The 18,145-nt window shown below is 46.2% G+C and overlaps 1 protein-coding gene across 1 annotated transcript in view; it reads left to right on the forward strand.

Moving 5' to 3' along the window:
- The window catches only part of VWA3A (von Willebrand factor A domain containing 3A), a 541,655-nt gene that overhangs the window by 510,244 nt on the left and 13,266 nt on the right, over window positions 1–18,145 (forward strand). The gene's annotated exons all lie outside the window — the stretch shown is intronic.

The raw sequence follows: 18,145 nt of genomic DNA on the forward strand, positions 1-18,145 counted from the left end.
ATCCTGCCCCATTCTCCCCATATCTGGGACATCCTGCATCCACAACCCAAAAATATCTCTGAATACGCTCAGGGGTTAAATAAGCTCTCTGTAACACAAAAAAATTGATCAGCTTGAAGTGGACGTTGCGAGACACGCGTGGCGTCCTATCTAGTATGGTCTCCCAGACCTCTTCTGTTATCAGAGTCCTCAGATCTTCCTCCCAACTAGTTTTCAGCTTTTCAAGCTGGCTGCAGCGGTCTTCTCCGAGTGCCCTGTACAGGCAAGAGACTACTTTGACAATGACTGATGAAAGGGCTGTATACCAAAAGCTACCCGGAGCCGGAGGCTCAACAGTACCATTTCCCCAATGTTGTCTTATCGTCGCTGTAACTGCCCTGTATAAGAGGAAATGCCCCCGCTGCGCATCAAATTCCACCCTGAAGTCCTCATAGGGGAGTCACCCAGGGTAGAAGCCCCCTCCTCCTCCCAACCCGTTAGGCCCCCTCCAGTCCCCGCCATGTGGGAAAGCTCTCAGCATGGTAATTAGCAAGCCTAGGAGTACGGGCCCTGGTATGTACCCTCCTTAAACATCTAGCCCAACATTTATCAATCACCTTGAACTCCTCAGTATCTGATTTGAAGATGCACCTTGCCCTCAACAGGGTTCACCGAAATTCAGTCATCCCAGGTACAAATGGGCCTACACCCAGCTCCAGTCTTCGCCTGCCCTCCAGCCACTGAACAAACCGTTGGAACTTGGCTGCCAGATAATGCCCTTAAAAATCCAGTGCCGCCAATCCCCCCTCCTCTACCACCCATTGCAAAGTGATCAGTGCTACGTGCTGAACGCCAAATAAACAATATGATTGTTGAATCTAGCTCTCTAAAGGTCGCACAAGGTATCCATCATCTGAGCGCCCCTAAAAAATACAAGAGGTGGGCAAAGCAATCATTTTCAACAGCACTATTCTGACTATAACTGACAGCGGGAGGGTCTTCCAGAAATCTATACTGGATTTAAAGGCTCGCAGCACACCCCCTATATTCCCATCTAATAGGTCTTTGCAATCATGGTAAACCTTAACCCCCAGGTAGGAGATACACCTAGGGGCTCACTGCAGGTGGTCCAGGTTTTTCGATGGTGCTTGCTCCTCATTCATTGGGAACACCCAAGATTTCTGCCAATTTACCTTTATTCCTGACATCCATCCAAACGCATCTAACCTGGCCCTGGCTCCAAGAAGCTCGCCCTTAGTATCCTTTAGAAATAACAACAGGTCGTCAGCATATAAGGCTATCCTATGCCAAGTCTCCCTCACTCCAGTCCCCGGTAATGAGCTCCCAGGCGAGCATGGGGCACCAGTGGCTCCATCACCAAAGCAAAGAGCAGAGATGACAAAGGGCACCCTTTGTGTCTCCCTCTCCACCTGTTAGCTCTGTGAGATCACCCTGTTTGTTCAGACTCGTACTGTTGGACCCGTATATAGTAGCTTGGTCCATGCCAGAAAGCCTGCCCCAAGGCGCATGTTCAACATCACTTCGTATAGGTATTCCCACTCCAGACTATGAAACACCTTTTCTATATCGACTGCCATTACTGCTGCCCCTTCATGGACAGGAGCCTCTTGTTCTAGAATCGAGTCGCAGGTGTCTAATATTGATGGCCATGTTACGCCCCAGGATGAACCCAGCCTGATCCGGGTGTATAAGCCAAGGCATGTGAGGGAGCAAGGGTGTGGCCAATATTTTACTGTGAATTTTATAAGCGACGTTCAGCATCGATATAGGCCGATAGGCCCTGTAGTCACTGGGGGATTTTCTGGGTTTCAAAATTGGCACCACTAGTGCTTCTCGGGTAGTATCTGGTCGTTATGCCAGGCCTCGAGCCGAGGTGCCTGTTGGGCTGTATAGTTCATGTACCATTCTGCAGGGAACCCATTCATCTCTGGTGTCTTACCCCGGGCCATGCCCTTTATTGCTGCTTTAATTTCTTGTTGTGTGATAGCATCCCCAAGTTCCTTAGCCTCTTCACAAGAAAGGCATGGTAGGTCTAAAGGATCTAAGTATTCCCTCACCGCTGTCGCCTCATAGGTGCAGGCACGTCAATAAAGTTGTGTATAACATTGGAGGAAGCAGTCATTAATCTCTTCCTGCCTAAAGTCTCACCCGCCCCCTCAGTTTCTACTTCTAGAATTGGAGACCCTCTCATGGTGGGGTTGGTCAGCCAAGCCAGCAAGGTGCCTGCCCTGTCCCTCTCCGCATGAGTGTGCACCATATACCCCCAGTAATCAAAGCAGCGAAGTCTCCCTACCTCTTCCCTCTTATCCAACAGTGGTTGCTGTTGATCTGTACTCTCTTGTCTTTGCCATTCAAGCTGCCGCAACTCGTTCTCTGCATTTAGCGCGTCCTTCAACAGCATCCCCCTCACACCCATACCCTTCACCAGACACTGGCCCCTCGGCATTACCTTGAATGCTTCCCACTTCACGTGTTTGCCCATCGCTGTCCCATCATTAATTTCAAAATAATGTTATGTCCTCTTTCTTCCTTAAAGACCTGGGTGGTCATTATGACATTGGCAGTAAAAATGGCCTACCGCTGCGGTGACGGCTGCCAAAATACCGCCACAGCCGCTACCATCCGTCCCCCATGTTATGAGTACTGCCGGAGTTCCACCACAAGAAGAGTGGAAATCCAGCAGTGTTCATGGTGGAGGACGGTGGTAAGGTGGCGGTGCTACCACCAGCACCGCCACACCAGTAGAACGCTGCCAGCCATATTATGACAATTCATACGGCCTGGCAGTGTTCTGCTGGCGGGGCGCTGCTGGTGGTAGCAGCTTCCCTTCCCGTTCTCTGCCAGAAGACCTCCTCGCTCAAGGTAAGTCGGGTTTCCGACAGGGGAGGGGAGATTGGAGGTTGGGTGTTGTTGTGTGTGTGTCTGAGTATGTGCATGAATGTGTGAGTGAGTGTGTGAATGCGTCTGTGTGTTGTGTTGTTTGCATGGTTGTATGCATGTGAGTTAATGCGTGTAAGAATGGTGAAGTGAGTGCGTGTCTGCATGTCAGTGTGATCGTTGTAAGAATGTGTGTGAGCATGTCTGGATGTATGCGTGTGCCAGTTTGTGTATAAATGTGTGTATGCCAGTGTGAGTGATTTGGTGTATGCGAGGTGCGTGTCTGCAGGTGTGTGCGTGTATGAGGGTGTGGGTGGGTGTTTGGATGGAGGGGGTACCGGGTGTCAGGTGAGTACTGGGGGAGCCTTCTACTGGTGACAGGGAAAGAATTCCCTGTCATTGGTAGGGCCTACCATCATGGTTTTCGTGGAGTTGCTAACGCCACGAAAACCACAGTGGTAGGCAGGCTCATAATGCTGCCGGCGGTACTCCAGGGTGGTGTGCTGATAGTGTAGGTGCCGAGACCCCCTGTCCTCCTTCCCTTTTTGTGTGTCTCCAGGGCAACCCGTATTGTTATAGAATTTCAGGTATTTTTGCAATCTTTTAAACCTTCAATAACTCAACTTCCCAACTTTCAACAAACCTTCCCTCCTGGGAGAAATCGAGCAAAGCCCCCTTTACAAACCAGTTTATACCTAACCATATACCGTGGACTGTTCCACCTAACATGCATGTACAAACAGCTTGGGACTCCAGCTCGAACCCCTAATCCAGAGCCTCACCCAGGAGCTTATGACAGGCGCAATATAGTGCATCTTACAGCTATGTTCATCATCTTATTTCTGCCCCAGGCAATTGCAGGGTGGTGTTCTCAAAGCACCCTAGCTTGTGATACAGGTTTCCATAGTAGGACAGTCAGGCATTAAATGATGTAGTCTGCGGTTCCAGGAGTAACGTGAGGCAGTAGTGTACTAGAAGTGTCCGACCTGTTTGAGGCCGAGACCGATTCTAAATCTTCTGTACGAGCTTCTTGCATCGTAAGCAGGGATCCAGTGTGAGAATCTCGTATATGAGCCACTGCTTCCATTGCTCGTCTCCTTTCATTTTTGGATTCCTCTCCAGATGGAGTCATCTTACTCCATGGTCGAACCCCCTTCTTTCTTCGAGGTCCCAAAGGGTGCTGGGTCCCCTGCATTCCACTTGACCCAGGTTGCGGGTGGGTGTCGATCCAATTCCAGACTTCTTGCGGGGTGTTGAAGAATAGGACTTTGTCATCCATTACTCCTCAGAGACAGGCTCGGAATAACATATCATATTGTCTATTTTGGTCTCTAACTCCTCCTTTGTGGCTGTTATTGCGTGAATTACACCACGCAGTGTTGGACCTTGCTGTGTATTCCTTCAGCACTTGGTTCTTCACATGCCTGCGGGTAGTGTCTTTCTTTCTTGTAGCCTTACCCATTGTGTCCGCCCCTGATCTTGAGCAATTCGCCCTCCAGTTTTACTCCCAACCCTCCAACAGATCCTTCTCTTCTCAGAGATCCCTAGGCCCCACGCTGTCCGTGCCTTCTGCCTTCGTCTCCCCCTCTTGTTATCACGCCAAGGCCATTCACATATGCCTTCTATGTAGGGTCCAGGCTGGGGAGTCCTAAGTCCAGGGTCAACCCTTTATTCCTCATTAAGGCCCCTCCCCACAGTTTCCATCTCCAGTGCCAATCTCTAGTTATTGCCTTCACCTCCGGTGCCTCTCGAGCATGGCGCAAAAGGCAGCCACAGCCAGTGTAGCAGGGGGATATCCACAACTCAGTTGCAGTTTGTTATCTCTCCAATTACTCCCCTTTCCATGCCACCTTAGGACTGGAAGTCACCTCTTTCCTCCCCGGGGGGGCCAAGTCACCAAGAAACAGTCAGCAGCATCCCAGTCTTTGCTCCTGAGTTGCGGGGGTGAGGGCCCTCCAGCACAAGCCTCCAATTTCAGGGGGGGACACTGATTCCCCCTCTTCCTCCCATAACTCCTCCACACTCAGGCCCCCACCCGGTAAGCATAAAACAAAAATAGGGGGGCACATCTCTCGTCACTGTCTCCGTGGCCCCCCTCGCAGCCCCCGCCTATCCCAATGGTGTTGCAGCAACCTCCTCTCCAGGCTGACTCCGTCTGTTCGCTCCTGTGGATCTGCGCTATAGCCCAGCCTCTGTCCGTACCCCGCAGGCACTCCCGTCTGCTCAGGTCAGCTCCATAACTGTCCTCGCCACCAGCTCCAGTCAGGACCAGATAGCTTCCCGGACGCATCGCTGGAGTCTGGGCAGCACCTCTGCCCTCCCATCTTCTTACTGCCAGAGTGCGGCCCGACCTCTCTGCCTCTGCTGATCGGGGCCTGCTCACCTCTTCCCGCCTTTCATCTCTCTTGTAGGCCCGCTGTCCGGCAAAGCCGCAGTTCTCACATACCTCCCACTCTTTCACTTGCAGCAGCCAGGTCGTCAGCAGGTCCTCGCTGCTACCTCCACACCGCGGGGCCTCATTCTCACTCAGCTCCGGCCTCAGCTGTGGCGGACGCCATCTTGTGGCACTTCGTCCGCTCCAACACAGCTGTTAGGCCCACACCACTGCCTGTCCCGGCTTAATCGGGAGGGCCCCTTACTCTTGGGAGTCTCCTATCTCTCTGGGTGCGTTTTGGGGCAGGTTGCTCTACAGAATGTCGTCGGGTTGGGGTCTGCGGGTCAGTAGCTCCTCAATCTGCCGCTGTCGCCATCAGCATCAGGCCACGCCCTTTTGGCAGCAGAGGTCCTTGAGCATCCGTCAGTGGCAGTCAAGACTAACCTCTTGACGGAAGTGTTTCAGCCTGGGGCTTCCTTATCTGAGCCCCTATTGCCCTCTAATGAAGCACGGACTGATTTCCTCCTGGGAACTGGTTCCAAACCGAGCACAGGGGCACCTGTGAGCAGGACAATGGCCAGCAACTATCACCCTGCCTCAGGTGATCAAGGTTTCCTCACTTAACACCCTTCCCCTGAGAACTTGGTAGTCCAAGCCTCAACTTCCCATGGTGCATTGCCTGCCTCTCCCCCTGACAGGGAATACAAGAGTCTGGATAGCTTAGGCAAAAAAATGTTCTCTTCTACCAGCCTTTCATTGCATTTGGTGAACACCGAATGCCTGTTGGGCGTTTTTCCCATACTTTGTGGGATACAGTTGCGCAAGTGCTGACCCTGGTCCCAGAGGAGGCCCAGGCCATCCTCTCCCAAGCACTGAGGGATGGTAGTGATGCAGAAAAGTTCACCATTAGGTGTGGTTTGAACACAGCTGACTCGCTAAGCAAAGTGGTTTCCTCGACAGTGGTCTTGAGGCACCACGTGTGGCTGAGAACATCTGCCTTTCCAGAGGATGTCCAGGCCAACCTCATGGACATGCCATTCAGCAGGACTCATCTCTTCGGAGAGAAGGCAGACTCAGCGCAGGAGCGCTTCAAGTACTCGCAGGCAACGGCCAAATCCTTGGGCCTCTCAGTGACACCTCACCCCAAGTCTGCCTTTTGCTCCTTTTGTGGCTACGGAAGGGGCGTGCCTCCGTGCCAAGCTTATGCCAGCCACCATCCTACGCAAGCTTCACAAGCTGTGCGAGGATGTGGTAGCCAGAAGTCGTACACCACCAGCCCCCCAGTAGCTGCAGCCTCTAAGCCCTCCTAGTCTGCAAGACCAAGATTTCCTATTTGGAAGGACAATCCAACATCATCTCCTCCACTGGCAATCCACTACATCGGACAAATGGGTCTTGCATATCATTCAGATTCAGACGGGCTATTCCCTCCCGTTCCAATCTTCCCCCCCCCCCCCAAATACCACCAACACAAGAATGGCTGGCAGAGGATCATCTGTCCCTGCTCCGAGTTGAAGTTACAGCTCTCTTGGCCAAGGGAGCTACAGAGAGGGTTCCAATATCAGAAGTAGACAGTGGTTGTTATTCCTGCTACTTTCTGATTCCCAAGAAGAACAAGGGTCTTGCCCTATTTTTGACCTCCAAACCATCAATCTCTTCCTCAGAAAAGAGAAATTCAAGATGCTCACCTTGGCTCAGGTCTTGTCTGCCCTAGACCAAGGAGACTGGATGATAACGTTGGACTTTCAGGATGCTTATTTCCATATCCCCATTTTTGTCTGCCCACAGGCGTTACCTATTGTTCAAGGTAGGACACGATCACTTTCAGTTCACCATGCTCCCCTTTGGCCTTACCAGTGCCCCTCGGGTGTTCATCAAGGTGATGACGGTGGTTGCAGCTCATCTGCAGAGATTAGGGGTGTCAGTCTTCCGCTATCTCGACGACTGGCTGTTGAAGATGGGCTCACCTCAGGCTGTCGTCTCCCACCTTCATACTACGGCAGACCTGCTGCATTTGCTGGGGTTCACTATAAACTTGCAGAAGTCACACCTGATTCCTTCTCAGGCACTCCTTTTCATTGGAGCTGTTCTGGACACAGTGTACTTTTGTGCTGATCCTCTCAAGCAGCTAGTCCAGAATACTCAGACTATGAAACTGATGTTTCAGCCTCTGTCCTGGATATCAGTGAGATTGACTCTGAGGCTTTTGGGCCTTATGGCCTCCTGCATCCTGCTGGTGAATCATGCCAAATGGCATGTGCAGGCTCTGCAGTAGGACCTGATGTTCCAGTGGATGCAGCATCAGGGGAATCTCCCCAACATGGTCCAGATCTCGGAGGGAACTGCAAAAAAAACTGCAGTGGTGGCTGAAAAACTGTGATTGGGTCAAAGGCAGACTCCTCTCCCTTCCCCAAGCAGACCTGACAGTAGTGACAGATGCGTTCCTCCTGGGATGGGGCAGCCATCTGGGAGAGGTGGACATCGGAGGACTCTGGTCTCTGGCGGAATCCAGACTCCACATCAACTAGCTGGCGCTCCGTACAATCCGGTTAGCATTGATAGCACTTCTTCCCTCTGTCAAGGGGAAGTTATTACAGTTGTTCACGGACAACCCCACCCTCATGTGGCACTCCAGCAAGCGGGGTGGGGTCATGGACACTTTGTCAAGAAATCCTGCATCTCTGAACATGGCTGGAACAGGAGGGCATAACCCTGGTGGGTCAACACCTGGCATGGTCTCTGAATACCAGGGCAAACCCAGTCATCGATGCATAGTCGATCACAAGTGACGTCTCCTTTTGGAGGTGGCACAAGGACTCTTTTAGTAGTGGGGAGAGACTTGGTTAGATCTGTTCACCTCCGAAGAGAATGCACAATTTCAGCAGTTTTGCGCATTGGAGTTTTCAATGCGGCTATCACTTGGAGATGCTTTTCGTCTCGAGTGAAGTTCAGGCCTCCTGTACACCTTTGGGCATACCACTTCTGCCCATAGTTCTCAAGAAGCTCAGGAACAATCTGGCTAAAGCTATCCTTGTGGCTCCGGAGTGGGCACAGAGAGTCTGGTATCCTAAGCTTTTGAAAATGAGCATCAATCCTCCGATCACTCTGCCCCTGAGGGAGGATCTTCTGTTGCAGCAGCAGGGGAGGGTCCTCCACCCAAACCTGTTGACTCTCCGACTTCTTGAGTGGAGATTGAGCGGCCATAGTGGATGGCTTTTGACTTTCTTCTCGAAGTCTATAATGTTATTCTGGCAGCCAGGCGTCCCTCCACTAAAATGGTATACGTCTGCTGATGGAAAAATGTGTACCGACCCTCTTTCTGCCTCTCTTTCTGACATTCTTTTCATTCTTACCTTTTCCCAGCAGGGCTCTGCTCTGGGCAGTCTTAAGGGTTATCTCTCTGCTCTGTTTGCCTTCCTGCAGCTGCCTGACCAACCCTCTTTATTTAAGTCCCCTATTGTGAATAGGTTTCTCAAAGGGCTTGTACATATGTTTCCCCCTACGCCCTTTATCATGCCTCAGTGGATTTTAATTTAGTTCTCACATACCTCATGTGTGCTCTCTTCGAGATGCTGCACAATTGTCTCCTCCGACTTCTTATTATCAAGACAGCCCTTCTAGTGGCAATAACATTTGCCTGGAGGGTGCATAAGCTGCAGGTTTTATCATCCAAGCCTTCCTATCTTACTGTGTTCCCTGACAAGGTGGTGCTTCGCACTTAGGACTCCTTCCTGCCGGAAGAGGTGACACCATTCCATTTGGGACAATCTGTCACCCACCCTATTTTTTACGCTCCTCCACATCCCTTCAAAGAAGAGGAGTGACTCCACCGTCTGGACCCAAAAAGAGCGTTGTCGCTCTACCTTTACCGCACAAAAGATTTCCGGTTGGATGACCAATTCTTCGTGTGCTATGTCAGAGCTAAAAAAAGGTCAGGCATTACAGAAACTATTTCGCACTGTTGTTATCGATATCAAGATCTTATACGCCCTGGCTGAAAAGCAGCCTCCGGAAGGCTTAACAGCCCATTCCACCAGAGGAAAAGCTGTGACCATTGTGTTAGCTCATGAAGTCCTGGTCCTGGACATCTGTCAGGCAGCAACCTGGGCATCCCTATACACATTTGCCAAACACTACTGCCTGGACAGTCAGGTCCACAGGGATGGATATTTCCCCCGTTCGGTCCTGCAGGACTTTCTAGTTTAGAAAATGTGTCCACAGCCCACTGCCAGGAGTATATGACTTGGATATGTATTCAAAGATAAGGATCTGCAGTTAGAAGTGTCTATCAGATGAACAAGTTACATACCTGGTAGAGACTCTATCTAGCAGCAGATTCCTTACACCTACCCATGCCTCCCTGTTCTTCAGACAGATTTCTAGGGTTAGGGCTACTCCCTTTCTTGGCCCTGGTTTGTACACACATTTGTCAGTTCACTTCATGGCTCAGAGCACCTGGCGTGGTAAGTGTGAAATACAACTGATGTCCGCACGCCTGGTTGGCACCTATATAGGTGACCGTGACATTACTAATGACGCCAATGGCGCCACGTTGACCCGAATGAAGCCACCAGACGGCGCACAGGGGTAGTGCTCACACAAAAGGTTCCGGATCCAGTCTGACGCCTGGGAAAATTTAAACGTAAGGAATCTGCAGCTAGACATATTCTCTACAGATAATACATTAGCAAAGGTAAGTAACTTGTTCAGCAGGACGTTCTGTCCCCAAGTGCGGTCATGCAATGGTTTTAAAAGGAGATTATGATTGGTGACAATGCTTGACCAAATCAAACTAAAGCTTACCCAGGATTCTTCCCAATATTTACAGCAGTGTGATCTAGTGCCTGTTTTGTGGATCTGCTTTCTGACAAATACTATCCCATATTCCCCTCCACCTTAGAACAACATGTAAAAACTGCTTGTCTCTGATTGCCTTTCTGTCTTAATTCCTCCCAAAGCCAGTCCTACTCCTCCCAAAAAGGATCAAAGAAAATTCTACCATTACATTTCCATCTGCTCCCCCTTCCTTCCTGTGAGTGCCCCTTCTATACTGGAGATGGAACCTTCACATAAAATGCCAATTAAGTTGTGCCATATGTTCACAGAGGAATGTTGCCCAATGTGGGGAAGACAACTTTCTCTCCGTCTTTCTCTCTTTTCCTTTCTCCCTCCTTTGTTTGAATTGGCCTTTGAAGCCACTCAGTTGGCGATATAGCCCCAAGGATGGTTAGCCTTGGAAGAGAACAATTTGGTATGAACCTTAAGAGGTTCTGGGAGGAAAAAATGAATAACCCTTTGCTAACCGTACTGCTCAACTTCAGACTTGCAACATAAGACAGGAAAAAAGTGCAGTGAATCATAACATTTCTGTTGATTTTGTCATATTTATCTACTGTCATACCACAATATTGAAGCTTGTAGCAGTTTTGTATCAGAAGTTCAACATTTTTCTTCCAAGTTACACTTTTTAACATAGTCTTCTTCATCCTGTTACATAAGCAGAAGCTTTATAGCATGTTATATTTTTTTGATGATGTTGGGGTAGGTTTCTTCTTGTGTAGCCCATATCTAAGCCCGGGGCAATTATGCCATACCTTTGAGCACAATTACATTTGTCTCACCAAAGTGTTAGTTGCAATTTTAAAGGTGATTGAAGGGTTAAACACATGTAGTTGCTGCCAGTTGTAAAGTCACCCCAGTGGTCAAATGCAAGATATCCAGAGTGTATAAATGATACACAAATGGGAGGCATACAACAAAAAGATGGCGTTTCTCACAGTTGTATGTTCTGAGAGGGTGGCATTTTTTCATCCTGTAGAGCAAGTTTTTAAAACAATCTCCTTCTTGAGCTAGTCATGGAACTACTTATACAGTGTTTAACTAGAAATTCAAGACATAGCTTTAAACCCGCTGTGCACAGTCTTCACCTGTACTTTTATGACATTGGGCGCAGTGTCTTTCCTGCAGTCACGCCCTGTATGCTTCTCCAGCTTGTCGTTTACCCACACAATATGCAGCCCTCAGATATTCTCAGGAGGGGTTGGTGTAAGGGCTTGGTCTTTACTTTTAGCTGGACATTTGTGAAAGTGTTTTCTTTTGTCTTTGTTTTTCTTTCAGCATGAAAGTCTTAAGTTACAGGTTATTCAAGAGCCAACCACAAAATGGTATTGGATACTAGCACCTAAATTGTCTACTCATATGACTCTCCTATCTTTGGTGACACAAGAGTCGTGCCCTGATTTTGATGTTTTTTCCTCATGTGGGGCTTGATTTTTCCTTTCCATACTTCTAGGTACTCCTTAGAACTACCGTGGGTCAGGGTTACCCAAGAGGGTGTCCCCCATGGCTGTGCTAAATTCTTCTCCACAGTGCAAAAGTCTTGAGTATTCTTGAGTAATCTTGTTATTTCATCATGTCACTTGTCTTCAACCTCTACAGGGCGCTGCCTGGGGTATCTATGCACTGAAAAAGCATAAAAGCATAACAAAATCACTAACTGTCCTTTTTCATCTACGCACACAGGATCTGGGATAACAAACCTAGATCCATGAAGACCATCCCAACTCTGCTCCAAGTCAGGAAGGAGTTGAAACAAGCACCTCTATTAAGAATGCCACATCATGATACAGTAACAGTTTACAAACAATCTACCTCACAGATTGTATCATTGCCTTTGACCCTGTATAACAATCCTCCGCCTTTGGAGAGTCCATGCTATACAAAACTCAACAGTTTGCTTTTCTACTTGTACATCTCACTGAAGTGCAAGGCAACCCGCCATGTCACATTGCCTGCAGATGTTCAAGAACTCACTTCTTAAGTGGAAAAATCATGCCGTCAAATCAGATTTGCCCACAATGACACACTAGAACATAAACAACTAAACCTGAATTACAAGTAATCCTTTTCCTACCTTTTTTCATTTTACAATCACTATGCACTTGATATGTTTTACTGCTAATAATGTGCTTTAACACTCTACATCAGGTGTCTCCAACGAGTTGCTTGTGAGCTACCAGTAGCTCTACAGCTACCTATAAGTAGCTCTCATGTGGTCATTCCAGCCTAATAATATAGAACCATTTGCTAGGTTGAATTAATATATGTATAGTAAAATTAAAAAGCACATTTGAGATAAAAAGGTGTGTATTTTCAGAACTCATAAGCTGATGTTTGGAGAAAAATGGTTGCATGTTCAAATTCGATTTAAAGCTATTATTTGGGTGATAAACCAGGTGGTGTTGGAGAGACATATTACTCCTATTATTACTTTGGGGTGCTACTCGGATTACAGCTATAGCTGTTATGTGCTACCCTTGTAGAGGCATTTCAAGTTGATAATACTTTATTAGTGATAACCCTGTGGGATGCAGTGATGTGATCACTGCTTTACAATCTTAGATGGGGTGGTCACCAGTACATCACCGATATTAATAGCTCGGGTGTTTTTTACAAAGAAACACAAGTAGCTCTTATAACTGAAAAGGTCGGAGACCCCTGCTCTACAGTGTGCACACTTCCAAAAGCCAACTTTTGGGTCCATCCATGCACTTCTTTCCTCTGTCACGAGAGGTCCTGTTAACAATCTATCTCTCAATGAAATGAGGATGCCTTTCTATATGTGACCTGTGCCCTAGTCCTACCAAGTCTTCAATTATCACACATGATTGCAGTCCTCTCCAATGTGTTCTTAATAGACTAGCCTACATGTTGTAATCATTTTGACATTGGTGGCATCACCACCTTTCCTACCACCTCTTGGGCCAAATAACATGTTCTCTTTACTCATACTTCATGTCTTCTGACTGTTTTTTAAAGATATGCCTTGGGTATCTCCTCTGGATCTTCTCAACGTTACATTTTTTCCTGCATAAGCAATGTTTACAGCACATGTTGCTCTTAATATAGGATACTCAATTTAAGGTTAGGAGGATAAATACTACTAGCTTGGTATTAGACCTGTCTGCTTTAAGGTGAATGCTGAATTAATTTTTGTTGGCCAGTGCTAAGTATTTGCACTCACTCCTAGTGGTATACCAACTACACAGTGATGTAAATTAAATGCTACTAGTGGGCCTGCAGGACCTATTGCGCTATTCACTTAAGTAGCTCCTTAAATAAGCCAGTGCAGCCTGTGTGCAGTTTTAATCTGCCACTTTGACCTGGCAAAATAAACCCCTTTAAATTGATGTTTGGTGTACACCTTTTAACGTAGATTGATAATCATAGACCTCATACAACAACGTTCAACAAATGAATGCATGCCACACTGTGATGTGATCTGCCAACCCCACATCCATGAAGTGCAAAAGAAAGCCAAGCCTACACTGTGACTCCGAAACAGTGCACACAGCTACAAACAAATGCTTACAAAGATACAAATGCTTATTACAAAACTAAATTCCTTAAGTAATGTTTATATAGATCAAAAATGGGAATGTGCAGCCCTAAAACTCCCTTTTTAATACATATAAGTCACCCCAAGGGAGACCCTAAATGGCCAATAGAGCAGGGTGTAGTGTATTTAAAATGTGGGACATGTACTTTTAAGTTTTACATGTCCAAGTGGTGAAAAACACACACATTTGTTTTCCCTACTGTGGGGCCTGCATCTCCCATAGGATAACATTAGGTTATCCTATTACATTTAATAAGTGGCAACCTTTGTTTGGGAGCAAGTAGAAATGTCAGGTTTGGTGTTCAAGGAATTGTAATTTAAAATCCTCCCCTACAGGATAACATTGGGTTTCTTTATATATTTTAATAATGAGTGATAATCTTTCATTTAAATCAGGTAGGAATGCAGAGTCTGGTGTCTAAAGAATTGTCGTTTAATACCCTCTTTAATGGTAAAGTCAGATTTTAAGACCCAATTCTGAAAATGCTTTTTTAGAAAGTTCATAATCAGGCTACAAGAGCAACCCCTAAACACATGGGAACCTGGGCATACAATTATAACAGGCAACAGTGGTTGACACAAGTATCATATAAACTGCAGTATAATAAGTGAGAGTGGGCTGACGCCGGCCATGCATGAAAGATTCCCTCATCATCTACACATCTACTTAAATTATTGATGCTTACCGGTCGGAGAATTGTCTGTACAATAATTTGAGCAGCACCATTCTTGGGCCTGCTCATTTATGTGAAGAGTAGTATTGCTGCTCTTTGCCCTTGTTACTACTGGTGGGTGTATCACGGAAAAACATGCAGGCATCTCTTGGGGCTTGTTTGCTGTACAGTACCTTGTAATGGGCGGTGTCCCCTTGCAACCTTGTTATCCCGGGCCGCTGCATCACGGGCACACCCGCTAGAAACTCAGGGCTTGTTGGTCTCCCACCAAACTTACTCTTGCATTGCTAAAGAGTAAGATTAATTTTTGAGTTTTGATTTGATGTGGTGAGCATGCACTTTGTTTGCATTTCTTCTTGATTACCCTTGCTATCAGGATGTCCCTGTTTCTATATTAGCCCTGATGAGACCCTTATTCCCTTCCCGGGGTCGAAACATTATTGACAGCTATTTGCACAGACAAATAGACTTCTGTTTTGATATTTGATGAGACTTTTCAAACTGTCCTTCAGAGTTGTCTTCTGCCAAACAAAACCTTTGTATATTATATTTATCAATTTCTATTATCAATTTCTATTTGGTTTGTTGTTTTAACACTGGGGACACATTGCACTTTGTCTTTGTTAAATTGAGGTGCTACTGATTTTGTCTGCCATCTGGCTGAGTGTGTGTGTTTATATGGTTATAATATAAAAATATCTTTACTTTTTCAAAGCAGTGGTGTTTGTTGTGATTTCAGTCAGTTCCTTGGAGTCTGACATGTTTAATGACTTTTGAGACTATTCTGTTCACTTATTATATAGTCGTTTGTATGATACCTGGTCGAACCATTATGGCCTATTATAATTTTTTGAAAAGTTGGCATTTTCTTGCCCAAACCATTTGGTTCCTGCAGCCCGTTCCTGGGTCACATGACTAAGTGTAGTTGGCAGTTGGTCTTTGTGTATTCATCCAAGAGAGCCACACAATAGGGGGACTGGGTGTTGTCAAGATGGGGGGGGGGGTGAAGATGTGCTCAGTCCCTCCTTCACTTTAAAGACACTGCCTCAGCTCACACACACACTTTTCTGATTCCAGACAACCTGGGACCAGGGCAGGGAGACAGGAAATTCCAGACACTTCTGTGGTAATAAAACTCCATAAGTTTTTCCCACTTCAAAGCTGTCACCAAATAAGCAACTGGGACTCTCAAACTCACTCTTCAGTTCACTTCTAGACTCGCAGAGGACTCTCAGAGGACTGCTCTGCTGCCTGTGGCCTGCTGTGGACGTCAGAGGTCTGCCCTGCTGCCAGAAGCCTGCCCTTCCCCTCAAAGGATTGCCCTGCTGCTTGAAATCTTCTTCTCTTCTTGAACCTTAAACGTCCTGAGTGACTCCAACAACTGGTTGGCTGGCCTCCGGATCAAACCCTCAGGGACAGAAAATGGCTCCAACCACCTTTAACCACACGTGGGCCCAGTCTGAGTGAGTTTAGCCCCTCCAAGTGCTGCGCCTCCAGTCCTGGACCCTTTGAAGTGGTTCTAAAGTTGGCTAAATAGCCCAAATCTAAAACTTGGGACTCAGAAAGGTTTCAGCCAAAAGGTGCCCTGCATACTGAGGGGAGACTGGGACCTTCCTGCTGGCTGATCCGCCCAGGCTGCATCGTCCGTCCACCTGGCTTTGCTGTAGCTCCCACTACGATTTTCTCAGCAGCAAATCCTGCATTACAGCTTCTGTCCAGGGGGGTAACCAGCTTTGTAGAGCCCTAATCAGCTACAACCTGCAGCTTCTTCCCTCTAGAGATTTTCGACTTCCAAAAAAGAAACCAAATCCAAATGTAGAAACCTTCACTGCTACCCAGACCATGGGCTCCACCACAACGATTCCTCCTCCTCGAACACTGTCAGCTGCCTTGCCCCTCTGAACTTAATGCATTCATTCATCAGCATGTTTAATAATGCAAACTTGCCATACCTAGACCTCTCAGTGTGTAATTAGATTCACAGTGTATATTGTGGATCTTACTTATAAAAGCTTCACTGAATCCGAAATTGGTCTGCAGGGCGTTTCAGTGGCATTTTTATGCACTTTGGGAAGCATATACAAGTAGGACATATGGTTGTAATACTCTTCATTTCTGCAATGCCTATATGCTTCCTTTCAGAAGAAATCCTTCACCTTTAGGACCACTTTTTTTCCTTTACCGTAGGGCTCTTTCACTACATTTGGATCGTTCTGTATGTTCTAGACTCTGTCTCTTTGTTTCAGTCAGAAAGGTTGAACAAATTTGTAATAAAGTTGGTCTGAAGGTAGAACTTTACTCCAGAAGCGTGCTGTTTTTGGTTGTTATCAATCTGTTTTGGTTTTTTAGATGTTAGGATTTTTAACAGATGCTGCGGAGGCTCTAAAGGCTTCACATTTTTGTATATCTCTGCCGTTTAAACCTGCAAATCAATCCTCCCAATCACATTTCCACGTTTTAAGACAATTTGATATACTGAATTAGGGCTTGAATTAGGGCAGTGAACAACGGGGGGGGCTAGTGGGGTTCAAAAAATAGGTTAATCATAGCAAAAACCAATTAAATTCACTGAAAACAATCACTGTTAAAAAGTGAGTTATGTTTGTGCCTCATACGTGCAAAACCCCTGAAATTCAGCAGTTATGTTGAGGAATGCACACAATATAATTTGTGGTCGACATCCATAAATAAAAAACATATTTGGAAAGGCACATATACAAAAAGCTCGAGGACAACATGGTGGTCCACCATTAGTTATGTTGTGTGCTCTATGCATTCCTAAAATCCATGTTCCACAGGGAACAGTTAAACTTTGGAAAATATGGACCAAAATATACAGAAAAGTTGTGTAAATGATATAGTCAAATGACAAGTTATTTGTCACTTTCCCTGGCAGTATCATTTTCATCTGTTTGAGCTAGAAACATTTTTTTAAATCTACAAATGATGTGGTAAATTCTATTTGTAAGCACTACAACATTAGCCCCAGAATGATCTTTAATCCACTGACCCTCAGTGATATTTATTGATTTATCTGCAATTTATTCTTGATTGGTAAACAAATCCTAACCATTGGAATTCCCATCAGTGCACATTGTTAGTTGCACTTGGAAAAAAACAGCTTTTCCTATCTGACTTCCTCCAAATACCTGTGTAATAATAATAAATACATAATGCTAAAATGTTATATGGTCCTATATTGCCATCTTAGAGTTCTGGTGACAAAAAGCATGCGGCTTTTGGCCTGCTGGTTTATGATTTAGCTAGAACCTCTGTAAGGCAATATTGTACATATTCCGCTCATTTCTACATCTCTGAGTGCAATATTGGACTATTACACTCATTTATACATCTCTGAGTGCCCCCCTAGTAATCCCCTGATGTAGGGCACCTCCCATAGTGCCTTACCCGTACTGCATTTTTTGAAAAGCGCTAAAATTGCAATTTTGTGAAAAAAAAGTTGATTTCATCAAAGTGGCGTAAACAAAATTTTTAGCCCTTTATAAGCCAATCACTTGATTAGAAAACTTCAATGGTGATTGACAGAGTTATCGATTTGCAGAATTTACGACCTACATCATTAATATTCATGAGGTAGGCTGGATTACAACACACTCCACAGTGGAATTTTACAAAAGACCTGTTAGTACTTAGGTTGGTTCTTAAAATTCTTTATTATTCGCAAAAAATATTGGTTGTAAATTGCAACCATTTTGTTGCAACCACCAGTAATTCGTATATCAGGCGCCAAATTCCTGGGTGGGTGGGGCAGGAGAATGAAAGCTAAAATTTTCATTTCAGAAAACGTCACGTAATTAAATG

The sequence above is a fragment of the Pleurodeles waltl genome, chromosome 10, assembly GCF_031143425.1.
Source record: "Pleurodeles waltl isolate 20211129_DDA chromosome 10, aPleWal1.hap1.20221129, whole genome shotgun sequence".
Classification (NCBI taxonomy): domain Eukaryota; kingdom Metazoa; phylum Chordata; class Amphibia; order Caudata; family Salamandridae; genus Pleurodeles; species Pleurodeles waltl.